Source organism: Cydia splendana, unplaced genomic scaffold (assembly GCF_910591565.1).
Source record: "Cydia splendana unplaced genomic scaffold, ilCydSple1.2 scaffold_47_ctg1, whole genome shotgun sequence".
Lineage (NCBI taxonomy): Eukaryota > Metazoa > Arthropoda > Insecta > Lepidoptera > Tortricidae > Cydia > Cydia splendana.
Window position 1 is genome coordinate 936,803 of NW_026946890.1, and position 14,385 is coordinate 951,187.

Sequence of the window (14,385 nt, forward strand, 5' to 3'; positions counted from 1 at the left end):
ATAATAAAGCTTAAGAGGATCGAAAGTATGTACATGGAAGATATTCGAAAAAAAGTTGGTTGGGGATACTTAAAATCGATAACAGAACACGTTCCAACGGTTTTTAGAATTTTTGTCTGTTTGTATGTTTATCTGTTTATCTGTTTGTCTGTTTATTTGAACGCGCATCACGTGAAAACGGCTGAACCGATTTTGATGGAAACTTTACTAATCTGTCGAGAAAATCCCCGGCCAGGTTATAAGCTACAAAAATTCAACCCCTAAAAGGGGGGGTAGCCACTACACACGATTGACTTAAGTTTGCCCCTGAATCTTATGGCGCTACTTAGGAAGGAGGGGCAAACTTTTTTCAAATATGTGCTACCACGATAGAGTACCTTGGTAAAATAACAGATGGCGCTGGATTTAATACGTTGTGACATGAATAAGCCACTGAGGAAGAATTTTGCCAAATAACTCTAAGTTTAGAAGATGGGGTACGGATATCAACAAATTTAATTGAATAATTGTGTTGATTTAATAATACAACAAAATTAAATGACAATAAATTAATTGCCACACATTGCACAGTGCCATCTTTTGGGGAACTGAGTACACATTAAGTAATCTAGCAAACTAAAAATGAGTGTACATAGTTACGTAGTAAATTAACACACATATCAACACGCGTATAATTGCATAATTGTTTAAAATTATAAATTTTCTCCATCGTGAATTATACCTAATCGTAATGATATCGCATCCATATCAAATCTATATTCATACGTATCGCCTCCTTTAATCACTTAATAATGGCCACGAAGGTGGGTAGTTTGAAAAAAAAAACACATTGACCTCTGTCATTTGCAGTGCCGGGTTAACCCTTTTAAGCAAAATAAGCACTTGCTTAGGGCAACACGTCTAGGGGGCACCAAAACCGCAGGCAAAAAAACGCGCAGGCTGCAACAGCATTGCAGTCGTCGTGGAGTAGGTACCTACATGAAACTTTTATACGTGTACAAGTACCCATCTAATAACGAAGGGTCGTAGGGATCAAGTAAGAGAGTGAGGGTACGTAAGAATATCTCCAAAGTAGGCATTCGATTTGACCTTACGCGGAGGCCAATTCAATTCACTTGGTCAATCCAAGCTCTGCTTTCTTGCATCTTTTCTGTATGAAAACAACCTCTCTGAGACCCTTAAATATCGAGCCCTATGCGAAGCTAGGCTGATAGAAAACTGTCCCATCCCTTCTCTGTATGAAATCCTGGATTCGCGCCTGGTTGGGACTAAAACTAAAAATGTACAACTGTCTATCAAATTGCGTTTTTTATATCGAAAAATTTTCGCGCTCGCTTCGCTCGCGTTTTCAATAACTCTCTAAGATATAATGATAAAGGTGGCATTCGGGTGGCGACTGCAGCAGCATTACTCTGTTGCAACGTTACTGCTGCAGCACTGTCAATTTTCGTGATAAAATAATGTGACTGATTTCCATACTAAAAGTAAAAATGTACAACTGTCTATCAAATTGCGTTTTTATTTTGAAAAATTTTCGCGCTCGCTTCGCTCGCGTTTTCAATAACATTCTAAGATATGATAAAGGTGACATTCGGGTGGCGACTGCAGCAGCATTACTCTGTTGCAACGTTACTGCTGCAGCACTGTCAATTTTCGTGATAAAATTACGTGACTGATTTCCATACTAAAAGTAAAAATGTACAACTGTCTATCAAATAGCGTTTTTATATCGAAAAATTTTCGCGCTCGCTTCGCTCGCCTTTTCTATTACATTCTAAGATATGAAAAAGGTGACATTCGGGTGGCGACTGCAGCAGCATTACTCTGTTGCAATGTTACTGCTGCAGCACTGTCAATTTTCGTGATAAAATAATGTGACTGATTTCCATACTAAAAGTAAAAATGTACAACTGTCTATCAAATAGCGTTTTCATATCAAATAATTTTCGCGCTCGCTTCGCTCGCCTTTTCTATTACATTCTAAGATATGACAAAGGTGACATTCGGGTGGCGATTGCAGCAGCATTACCCTGTTGCAACGTTGCTGCTGTAGCACTGTCAATTTTGGTGATAAAATAATGTGACTGATTTCCATACTAAAAGTAAAAATGTACAACTGTCTATCAAATTGCGTTTTTTTTTCGAAAAATTTTCGCGCTCGCTTCGCTCGCGTTTTCAATTACATTCTAACATATGATAAAGATGACATTCGGGTGGCGACTGCAGCAGCATTACTCTGTTGCAACGTTACTGCTGCAGCACTGTCAATTTTCGTGATAAAATTACGTGACTGATTTCCATACTAAAAGTAAAGACGTACAACTGTCTATCAAATAGCGTTTTCATATCGAAAAATTTTCGCGCTCGCTTCGCTCGCCTTTTCTATTACATTCTAAGATATGATAAAGGTGACATTTGGGTGGCGACTGCAGCAGCATTACCCTGTTGCAATGTTACTGCTGCGGCACTATCAATTTTCGTGATAAAATGATGTGACTGATTTCCATTCTCAGCTGTAATGCATCAATGAACGTCACTCAATTTACCAAAAAAATTCAATGTAATCTTGATGACCCTAGGGAGAGGGGGCACCATGGTCTAGAAATGCTTAGGGCATCAAAATATCTTAATCCGGCACTGGTCGTTTGCGGAGTCACACGATTTGGGACTCGCATTTTATACGCATTACCATGCCTTCCCGAAAAAAATCGAATCATTCGCGAATGTCTCGCAACGCATTGAGGTTACAAGGGGCACGTGGTCTTCCTCAGGCGTCCGAAGAAGACCACGAGCGTATACCTTACTATATCGTCCGATATACACCTACTACTCTGTCGTTTAAATCACGCGTAAAATTTGAATAAGGGCGAAAAAAACTATTGATTTTGGAGTGTAGTTTTATTTAGTGATACCTAATTGTAAAATATTTTATCTGGACTACACTCCTCTAGCATATCCATCTGTCAACTTTACTTCAAGTTCCGCCTCCAGGGGAGAGGGTAAGAAATTAGGATTGGAAATTAGCAGCTTACTGATACAGACCGAATTCCACGCGGGCGGAGACGCGGGCACAGCTAGTAATCTTATATTTAGGTAAAATATCTACTCATCAAATATTTCATTATAAAACGAACAAATATACCGTTTTTATGCATTTATTTCTTAAATATTCTGCATACCGTATCGAAGCTGTTCGTTGTTTGTTAAGTGAAGCCGCTGTGACCTTCGTTTAAAATGTAAGTAAGTACTTTGATAATTTATTGTTCTGAAATATGTTAAAAGTATTGTTGCATAATTTTTGTTTATTTCTGTTTTGAAGGTCCGACTCTGAATATTCCGCTCATGTACGTACGCCTTCGCCTGACCTTAAGAAAAAAACTACAAAGAATTTAAAGAAAAGGAAGGTGTCTCCGACATCCAGGTAACTAATAAATTCTATGAATGTAATGTAGTATTTAAAGTTACATTTAATATTTAAGTACGCTAATTTTTATTTTTATTTCATTAGGTCCGAATTTGATTTGATTAACCAACAACGGTGCATCACCATCGCCACCCACCAAAAAGAGAAGCCCTTCGAGCAAAGTTCAAGCATCGAGCAGTAAAAGCAAGAAATCTGATTCTAGGTATGTATTCACTTAAATGATACTATTTAAAAGAAATTGAATGTGACTTTCTTGTAATATTTTAATGAGTTTGCTAGAAATATCATTTAAATAATATATCTTTATTTCAGTTCTTCGAAGAGTCCAGCTGAAACGGACATCTTTAAAATCATACGAGAAGAGGAGAAAATCAGCGGTGACCCTAATTTGAAAGCCATCAAGACGACATCAACATTTACAAGTCGCGTTTCTACGGGTTCCTCTCGACGTACTACAATAACGGCCGGTAATTATTTTATTGATCTTAAAGTGTATACTATCGATGATTATCAAAAGACTAGCCCTGAAGAACGCAAAAAAAGGCATTGGCATCTGTCAAATTGCAATGTGATTTGAATTCTCCAGAGTGGGATCAAATGCAAAAGTTCTTGGGTCAAGCATTCAATGTTTTTGAAAATTGTGAGCCTGTTTATTTTACAAATTACAAAAACTATTCGTTTTTGTACACAGAAACCGATATTACACAGACATTTCTTTTTAATTAAACAACTTAACAAATGTAATTGACTGTTGATTACAAAAAAAATCGCATGTTTTACGTTAGGCACTTATAAGAGGATAGATGGCCAATGCAAGTTAGTGACAGTATAATATGGATACGACTTTGATTAATGCACTAAAAAATAGATCGTGTTTGTTATCTAGACACACAATTATATGTTTATAGTAATTTTAAACATTATAGATTTTCTATATATTCTCATTTAATATTTAACAAGATACAGATCACTTAAATCAGACAAAAGATATATTATTTCGAGTCATTGCTACAACCAACCGAGACACCTGAAAGTAGTAGTAGTAATTATGATACTCATTCAACCGATACTACCAATATGTCTAACACGTTTACTTTGCATCATCATATACCGGCTGCATTTGGATATTATATTGTTTGTAATGCAGATCCAAGTCAGAATCGCTATGTCTCTTATCGCGGTACTGATTGTGTCGACAGATTTATTGATGCAATCTATGAAGATGTTAGTAAAATTTATAGAGTTATGACCAAAAATAATCAAATAATATTCAACGAGAATAACGAGTTAAACTTTTTGAACGCCAAACAATGTCATATTTGTAACCATTTTCTATTTTCTGATCGGGTTCGAGATCACTGTCATATTACAGGAAGATATCGCGGAGCAGCACATAGCCTATGCATATTTTTCCATAATCTATCTGGTTATGACTGTCATTTATTTATTAAAAAATTGGGTGAGGCACCCGGAGACGTAACAGTTGTGCCTAACACCAAGGAAAACTATATTTCTTTTACTAAATTTATTCCCATCGAGAACGAATATTTTCAGCTTCGTTTCGTAGATTCTTTCAAATTTTTAAATACAAGTTTACACAAACTAACTAAAACAATGCAAAAAACTGACTTTGTTCATTTACGTAAGTATTTTTGTAATGATTATGAATTTCAATTACTTACACGAAAAGGCGTGTTTCCCTATGAGTATATGAATAAATGGCAAAAATTTGAAGAACAATATCTTCCATGTATTGATTCCTTTTCCAATTCGCTTACTAATGAAACAAATTCTAAAAAAGATTATGACCATGCGCAATTAGTGTGGAACCAGTTTAAAATTCGTAATTTAGGCGAGTACACGGACCTTTATTTGCAAACAGATGCTCTTCTATTGACCGATATATTTGAAAAGTTTCGCACTACATGCAAGCGGCACTATGACTTGGACCCCGCTTTTTATTTAACTACACCTAGTTTATCATTTGATGCCATGCTTCTGAAAACTGGAATAGAATTAGAGCTTATAGATGACTTTGATCCAATCTGGAATAAGAGGTGGAGTCTGTATGGTCTCTCGACGATATGCTAAAGCTAATAATATATACTTACCTCACTATGATCCAACCCAGATGGACTCATACCTTATTTATATCGTCTGTAATAATTTATATGGTTACAGTATGTGCCAGTACTTGCCTTTATCACACTTTAGATTTCTAGAAAACCATGAAATAAGTGCTTTAAATATCTCACAAATCCCTGATGATTCGGATTATGGTTATATTCTTGAGGTGGATATTATTTACCCTAAAGATTTACATGATAAACATAACGATTTGCCATTTTGTCCCGAAAAATGTATTCCGCCAGGTGGAACGCAATCCAAACTTGTACATAATTTATATGACAAATACTCGTATGTGATTCATTATACACATTTGAAAACTTGTCTTAAACATGGTTTAAAATTAAAAAAGATACACAGAGTAATAACATTCAAACAGGCCCCTTATTTAAAACTAGCTGTGCCCGCGTCTCCGCCCGCGTGGAATTCAGTCTGTATCAGTAAGCTGCTAATTTCCAATCCTAATTTCTCACCCTCTCCCCTGGAGGCGGAACTTGAAGTAAAGTTGACAGATGGATATGCTAGAGGAGTGTAGTCCAGATAAAATATTTTACAATTAGGTATCACTAAATAAAACTACACTCCAAACTCAATAGTTTTTTTCGCCCTTATTCAAATTTTACGCGTGATTTAAACGACAGAGTAGTAGGTGTATATCGGACGATATAGTAATGTATACGCTCGTGGTCTTCTTCGGACGCCTGAGGAAGACCACGTGCCCCTTGTAACCTCAATGCGTTGCGAGACATTCGCGAATGATTCGATTTTTTTCGGGAAGGCATGGTAATGCGTATAAAATGCGAGTCCCAAATCGTGTGACTCCACAAACGACCAGTGCCGGATTAAGATATTTTGATGCCCTAAGCATTTCTAGACCATGGTGCCCCCTCTCCCTAGGGTCATCAAGATAACATTGAATTTTTTTGGTAAATTGAGTGACGTTCATTGATGCATTACAGCTGAGAATGGAAATCAGTCACATTATTTTATCACGAAAATTGACAGTGCTGCAGCAGTAACGTTGCAACAGAGTAATGCTGCTGCAGTCGCCACCCGAATGTCACCTTTATCATTATATCTTAGAGAGTTATTGAAAACGCGAGCGAAGCGAGCGCGAAAATTTTTCGATATAAAAAACGCAATTTGATAGACAGTTGTACATTTTTACTTTTAGTCCCAACCAGGCGCGAATCCAGGATTTCATACAGAGAAGGGATGGGACAGTTTTTTATCAGCCTAGCTTCGCATAGGGCTCGATATTTAAGGGTCTCAGAGAGGTTGTTTTCATACAGAAAAGATGCAAGAAAGCAGAGCTTGGATTGACCAAGTGAATTGAATTGGCCTCCGCGTAAGGTCAAATCGAATGCCTACGTTGGAGATATTCTTACGTACCCTCACTCTCTTACTTGATCCTTACGACCCTTCGTTATTAGATGGGTACTTGTACACGTATAAAAGTTTCATGTAGGTACCTACTCCACGACGACTGCAATGCTGTTGCAGCCTGCGCGTTTTTTTGCCTGCGGTTTTGGTGCCCCCTAGACGTGTTGCCCTAAGCAAGTGCTTATTTTGCTTAAAAGGGTTAACCCGGCACTGCAAATGACAGAGGTCAATGTGTTTTTTTTTTCAAAGTACCCACCTTCGTGGCCATTATTAAGTGATTAAAGGAGGCGATACGTATGAATATAGATTTGATATGGATGCGATATCATTACGATTAGGTATAATCACGATGGAGAAAATTTATAATTTTAAACAATTATGCAATTATACGCGTGTTGATATGTGTGTTTATTTTACTACGTAACTATGTACACTCATTTTTAGTTTGCTTGATTACTTAATGTGTACTCAGTTCCCCAAAAGATGGCACTGTGCAATGTGTGGCAATTAATTTATTGTCGTTTAATTTTGTTGTATTATTAAATCAACACAATTATTCAATTAAATTTGTTGATATCCGTACCCCATCTTCTAAACTTAGAGTTATTTGGCAAAATTCTTCCTCAGTGGCTTATTCATGTCACAACGTATTAAATTCAGCGCCATCTGTTAGTTTACCAAGGTACTCTATAGTGGTAGCACATATTTGGAAAAAGTTTGCCCCTCCTTCCTAAGTAGCGCCATAAGATTCAGGGGCAAACTTAAGTCGTGTGTAGTGGCTACCCCCCCTTTTAGGGGTTGAATTTTTATAGCCTATAACCTGGCCGGGGATTTTCTCGACAGATTAGTAAAGTTTCCATCAAAATCGGTTCAGCCGTTTTCACGTGATGCGCGTTCAAATAAACAGAGGAGGGAGGGGAGAGCGCTACCTCTGAGCAGTCGTGTTATTGTTTGCTCCGTAGAAATAAATGATAAAAACATGTAAAAAGTGCGTATACTACTAAGACTGTTATGGATTTCAGTGAAATGTGTAATATGGATTGTATTCTGTGCTAAAACTAGACCAAAAAGTGCGAAACTTATCAAAAAACAGTGCAAATAAAATGACAACCGACGTTGTGCCATTCAAATTTTACGCACACATATAAACAAGTCGCAATGTGTGTTAAGTGTAATAACCAATCAACGCCGTGACATTAACGAAACCACTCCCACTAATACACGCATCAACAGTACGCCAAATTCGTCAGTGACGTCACGAGCTTACTTGGCGCAGTGTGTAACTTATTGAATTAAATCTCTACACCACAGTGGCCGTGAGTTCAAATCCTGCGAGAGACCTTATATTGACTTGTGTTTTATTTTTTATTTTTAGTTTTTTTATTTTTATTCTATTTTCTATTCTTATCTAAAATTGATTACTATTTACTTATGAACAATACGGACATTATTACATCAGACAATTTTTTTTTTTAAACTAATATTAATTGACAACAAAAACAATAAGACTGAAAGTGCTTGTGTTGTGAACAATTTACGCGGATTGGAAACATGTCGCCGAATAGTATTACAAAAGATACATATTGTTCAAAATGCACTATTTTAATTAGTAAGGAGGAGCTTACAATAAAATGTAGTAAATGCAAATGTATTTACCATTTGGGGTGTACAGCTGTCTCACAAAAAAGATTTAATTTAATGACAAAGAAAAATAAAGAATCATGGAAATGTAGTACTTGTTGCCGCGCACCACCGACAAACCCCGCCGCAACATCAACCTCCAAACAAAAATCGAGAGCCGAAAAACTTGAAGACAAAGTCAGGGCGAATATTGAAAATGCCGCCCTAGAAGCTGCTAAAAATAACATAAACCAACTTACTTCTTGCCAAGTATCCTCAGAGAAATCGACTTTATCTCTAGGTGACCAGTCTATAAATTCTAGCATAAACTCGACAACAAGCGACGCAAATGATAGTGTGCAAAGTCTTCCAACCCTCACCGAGGACTCCCAACTCGCCGAACTAAAGGATAAAATTAAAACTCTCACTACACAACTCAGCAGCGCTCATGAAGAGATTAATCAATTACATTCTGAAGTTACACAATTAACGAGGGAAAATGCGGATTTGACAAGGCAAGTACAAGTTTTTAAGCAGTTACTCGGAGAAGGCACTCCCACTTTAACACGAAAGGTAACCCCAAAACAACGGGAAAAAAATAGAACGAGCCGTTTTCTCACTCGTACAGTCCAAATGGAGAACTCATTAAATATAAGCAAAGAAATTATACCTACAAAGTCAAACATACTTGAAACACCTATGCAATCAAGATCGGTTAGCCCGGAACCAGAACAAGATAGAAATGATAAGTGTCGTCTATCTTTACTACAAGAAAACACGAATGACACTATTTTCGTATTTGGCGGAAAACAATGTGTCGGTATAGCCTCAAAGCTTTTACACACGCGACAAGACAATGAATTATGTACTAAATCCTACAACATCTCATCAACTATTCAACCGGGAGCGACCACAGAAAGGATTGTTACTAAAATTAAGCAATGCGTATTTTCCGACGGGGATAAAGTTATACTTTCACTTGGAGAACACGACGAAAATCCAGTAGACCTTGTTACTAACTTAAACATAGCATTAAAACACCTACATAATTGTTATATCTATATTATTAGTGTAAGATACAACCCATACGTGCATGCTGATCTGTTGAATTACATGTTACACCATGTCTGTTTAAAAGAGAGTAATTGTACATATGTAAATGTTACAAGCCATAGGTATAAAAATAAAACACAGTACTTGACTTATATATGTAAAAAAATCAACGCAATATTAGACCAAAATGACTATAAAGAAGCCTACTACAATTTTGTTAACCCAGTGGGTACACCTATTCTGTGCTCAATTCCAAGCTCTACACCACAGACAAACAAGAGACTGAAAAAAGGAACGATTCCCTATTATTTCAGTAACCAAGTAAAGAAAACAAACATTACAGGAACCGATACTCAGTCCTTTCGTGCCTGACTCTAATTATAATTCTGTATCTGTTAATATATTTCACCAGAATATTGCAGGAATAATGGGTAAAAGAGATATTTTTGAAGCGTCAATGGATGATCTACATAAAGTCTTAGGTTATGTCGAAATTATATGTCTGTGTGAAACATTTATTAAGTCAGGGTCCATATCAAACCTTAATATCAATAATTATAAGGTAGCTGCCTCATATTGCAGACAAAATCAGAAGAGAGGGGGCACATGTATACTTATTAGGGCAGATTCAGAATATAAAGTTCTAGAGAAAGTTTTGACTCTATCTCAACAATTTGAATTTGAGTGTTGTGGCGTTGAGTTACTTCAGTATAATTTAATTATAGTATGTATATACAGAACACCAACGTCAAACGTTAACATATTTTTCTCTTTATTAAATCAATTATTATCGTTGATAACTAAAAATAACAAAAAACGCGTGGTACTATGCGGAGACTGGAATATTAATATATTAAAAGACAATAGAATAAAGAAGGAATTAACATCAATCCTATCAAACTACAATATACAAAATCATATCCTTCAACCGACCCGAAAAAAGACCTGCATTGATTTGATGGCTAGTAATATCACAGATGTCAAAACCAACATCCACACCTTAGCCCTTTCAGATCATGAAACTGGTCAAAGTCTGACATGTAAATTAGAATATGATGCCTCTGTGAAGAAAAAACCCGTATATTGGCATGAATTTAAAAGAGACTTTAGCCAAGATAACTTACATAAATTCTATGAGTGTATTGCTGCTTTATCATTTAGTGACGCACTAGAAGAAACTGATACTAATTTAGCATTCGATAAGTTTCATGATGTATTTTTATTATTCTATAATCTTTGCTTTCCTAACATTAAAGTAAAAAGAATCACCAAGCCTATAAAGAATAAATGGCTTTCAAAAGGAGTAAAAAACAGTTGTATGATCAAAAGAATACTGTACAGAAAGGCATCTCGGAGTAAATGCTTTTTAACACAGTATAAAAAATATACTAAAATTTTAAAAAAGTGTCTTCATAAAGCGCGACAGATCTCAAATAGTCGATTTATAAATAAATCAAATAACAAATGTAAAGCGTCATGGTTAATTATAAAAGACAATTGTAATGCAGTGCCGATGGCTGAAGAAATCTCCAAAATAGTGATTGGTACTGACACTTTTAATAGTCCTCAAGATATAGCGGATAAAATGAACGACTATTTCATTAATGTAACACAGCAATCACAACAACAAGTAAATCAAGACAAGAATATATCTCAAAATGAACGCAGTATGTTTCTTACACCCGTAAATAATTTAGATGTTGTAAAGGTAATACTAAGCTTACGTAATACAAACTCTACAGGCTACGATGACATATGCACTAAAGTACTTAAATTATGTGCTACTAGTATTTCGACGCCCTTAAGTCACATCATAAATCTCTCATTCACACAAGGCATTTTTCCGGAACGCCTTAAATACTCAGTGGTCAAACCATTACATAAAAAGGGAAACAAATATGAAGTTGCCAATTACAGACCTATCACTCTTATACCGGTCTTCTCGAAGATATTCGAGAAAGTAATGCATAACAAAATATGTAGCTTCTTATTACAATATCACATATTGAAAGATGAGCAATTTGGGTTTCGCAAAAGTAGTTCCACTACTAAGGCATGCTTTCACCTGGTAAAATCTGTCATAGAAAGCCTGGACAATAATGTTCCTGTAGTCGCAACACTTTTAGATATGACTAAAGCATTTGATTTCGTAAATCATAAAATACTTCTGAATAAATTATTTAAATATGGCATAAGAGGTGTTGCTTATGAATGGTTAAGCAGTTATCTTAGTAACCGGCAACAGTGCGTGGAAATTGCGAGAGTAACTGGTAACCACAAAATAACTTATAGGTCATGTTATAAACACAACTCTACAGGAGTACCGCAAGGAAGTATACTGGGTCCATTGTTGTTCTTACTATACATTAACGACCTACCCAATGCTACAAAACATGAATGTATCCTATTCGCCGACGATACTACCCTACTCATAAAGTGTAAAGACATTATGACCTTTAACCATGATATAAACGATGCATTGAGAGACATAATAAGCTGGCTAGAAAACAATAACCTAAACATTAATTTAAACAAAACTAAAGTTATTCAATTTTTAACATGTAAAAGTAAGACTATGAATTTGACGGTAACATATGATAATACTAAAATTGAAGAAGTAGAATCAGCTAAATTCTTAGGCATCACCTTAGACTGTTTCTGTAATTGGAAAAGTCATATTGATGACTTGCGTTTACGGCTTGACCGATTTGTATACGTTTTGAATCGGGTGCGAAATGTAGTCTCGGAAGAAGCAGCTCTTTCTGCGTACCATGGTTATGTGGCATCCATATTACGATATGGGCTCATACTTTGGGGTAACTCAGTAGATGCAGATATTATATTTAAACTACAAAAGAAATGTATCCGAAATTTATGTGGAGCTGACTTTTTAGCACCCTGTAAACCTCTGTTCCAATCCAAACATATACTGCCTCTTCCGTCACTCTATATTTTTGAAATATGTATTTTTGTAAAGAAGAATATGTCACTTTTTGAAAATTATACAACCAACTCCAAGAGAGGGACGCATAGAAATAAATTGCTTTTACCTATAACTAAACTAGCGCTATCTAGAAAAAACGTCTACTGTATGGCTATCAAATTATTTAATATCCTTTCTGATGAATTTAAAGAATTGCACTTACAGACATTTAAAAAAACATTGTTTAACCATTTAATTGCGAATTGTTATTATTCTGTAGATGAGTATATAATCAATTGTAAATTGTAATTTAATTTTAATTATTAATTTAATGTTATCACAATGTATTTAAAAATGTATTATGTAGGTACAGAACTGCATGAAAAATCGTAGTGTGTAAGTTTAGCTTTACTTGTACATAGTTAGTTTAGCTAGTTAGTAAGTAGTAATATTTGTACGCCAGCCATGGCAAAACAAGAATCGTTCTGTAATGAAATATTGAACACCTATGTATATACACGCTTGTTTAATGCAAATAAACGATCATTCATTCATTCATTCATTCATTCATTCATTCATTCATTCATTCATTCATTCATTCAGACAAACAGATAAACAGATAAACAGACAAACAGACAAAAATTCTAAAAACTGTTGGAACGTGTTCTGTTATCGATTTTAAGTATCCCCAGCCAACTTTTTTTCGAATATCTTCCATGTACAGACTTTCGACCCTCTTAAGCTTTATTATATGTATAGACAATATATTGATATGAATACCATGGTATAATAATATACTCCGCCTGGTACTCCATTCCCGTCTTTTCTAGGTCACCTAACTGACACGGGCTTACGTCATCATGCGACAGCGCTATATGATAATATGCGATAGCGCTATATATAGCGGCCATGTTGTTGTGACGTAGGCCCGTGTCACTCTGGGAATGGAAGACCATGTTTTATTAGACTATGATGAATACAAAGCTACGTCAAATGACATTGTCTGTTTTTGAACAGGACTTTTGTAAATTGATGAATAATAGTATATTTGGTAAGACTTTAGAAAATAACGAGAAAGGGGTAAATGTGCGTTTAGTTAATCAGTGGACCGACAATAATAACAAAACAAAAAAGAAAATTACAGCCGATAAGTTGATTGCAAGGCCTAATTTTCACAGTGTATCTGTTTTTAATGAAAATTTAGTTGCAGTGCAATTGAAACCATCATCATCATTATTCTTAAGAGCCTAGCTCTTGTCGGTGGAGTAATCGCCATTCCGTTCTTCTCTCTGCCACTGGTTTGAGCTCCTGATACGTCACTACGTTAATTTTCTCTTTGGCCTGGTCAATATATGCACGTCTCGGTCTTCCTCTGCAATTGAAACCAGATCCCATAATTTTGAATAAACCCATTTACATCGGTTTCACGGTTTTAGAGTTATCTAAAAGTCATATGTATGATTGTCATTACTCAGTATTTAAACGTTTTTATGAAGATCGTGTGCAAATGTGCTACACGGATACAGATAGTTTTGTGTATTATATACAAACAGAAGACTATTTTAAAGATTTAAAAACGCATTTTTTGTCTTATTTCGATACTAGTTGTTACGATGTTGATAATAAATTTTCGTTACCGGTTCAAAATAAAAAAGTACCAGGACTTTTTAAGGATGAAATGAAAGGAGAAATGTTTATACAATTCGTAGGGCTGCGATCAAAGGTATATTCTATTAAAACCACCGATGATATTATTAAAAAAGCTAAAGGAGTGAAAAAGTCCGTTGTACGCGATTTTGGGATTTCCGATTACGAAATAACACTATTTGTAAGAAATGTAACTAAAAGGAGAAAT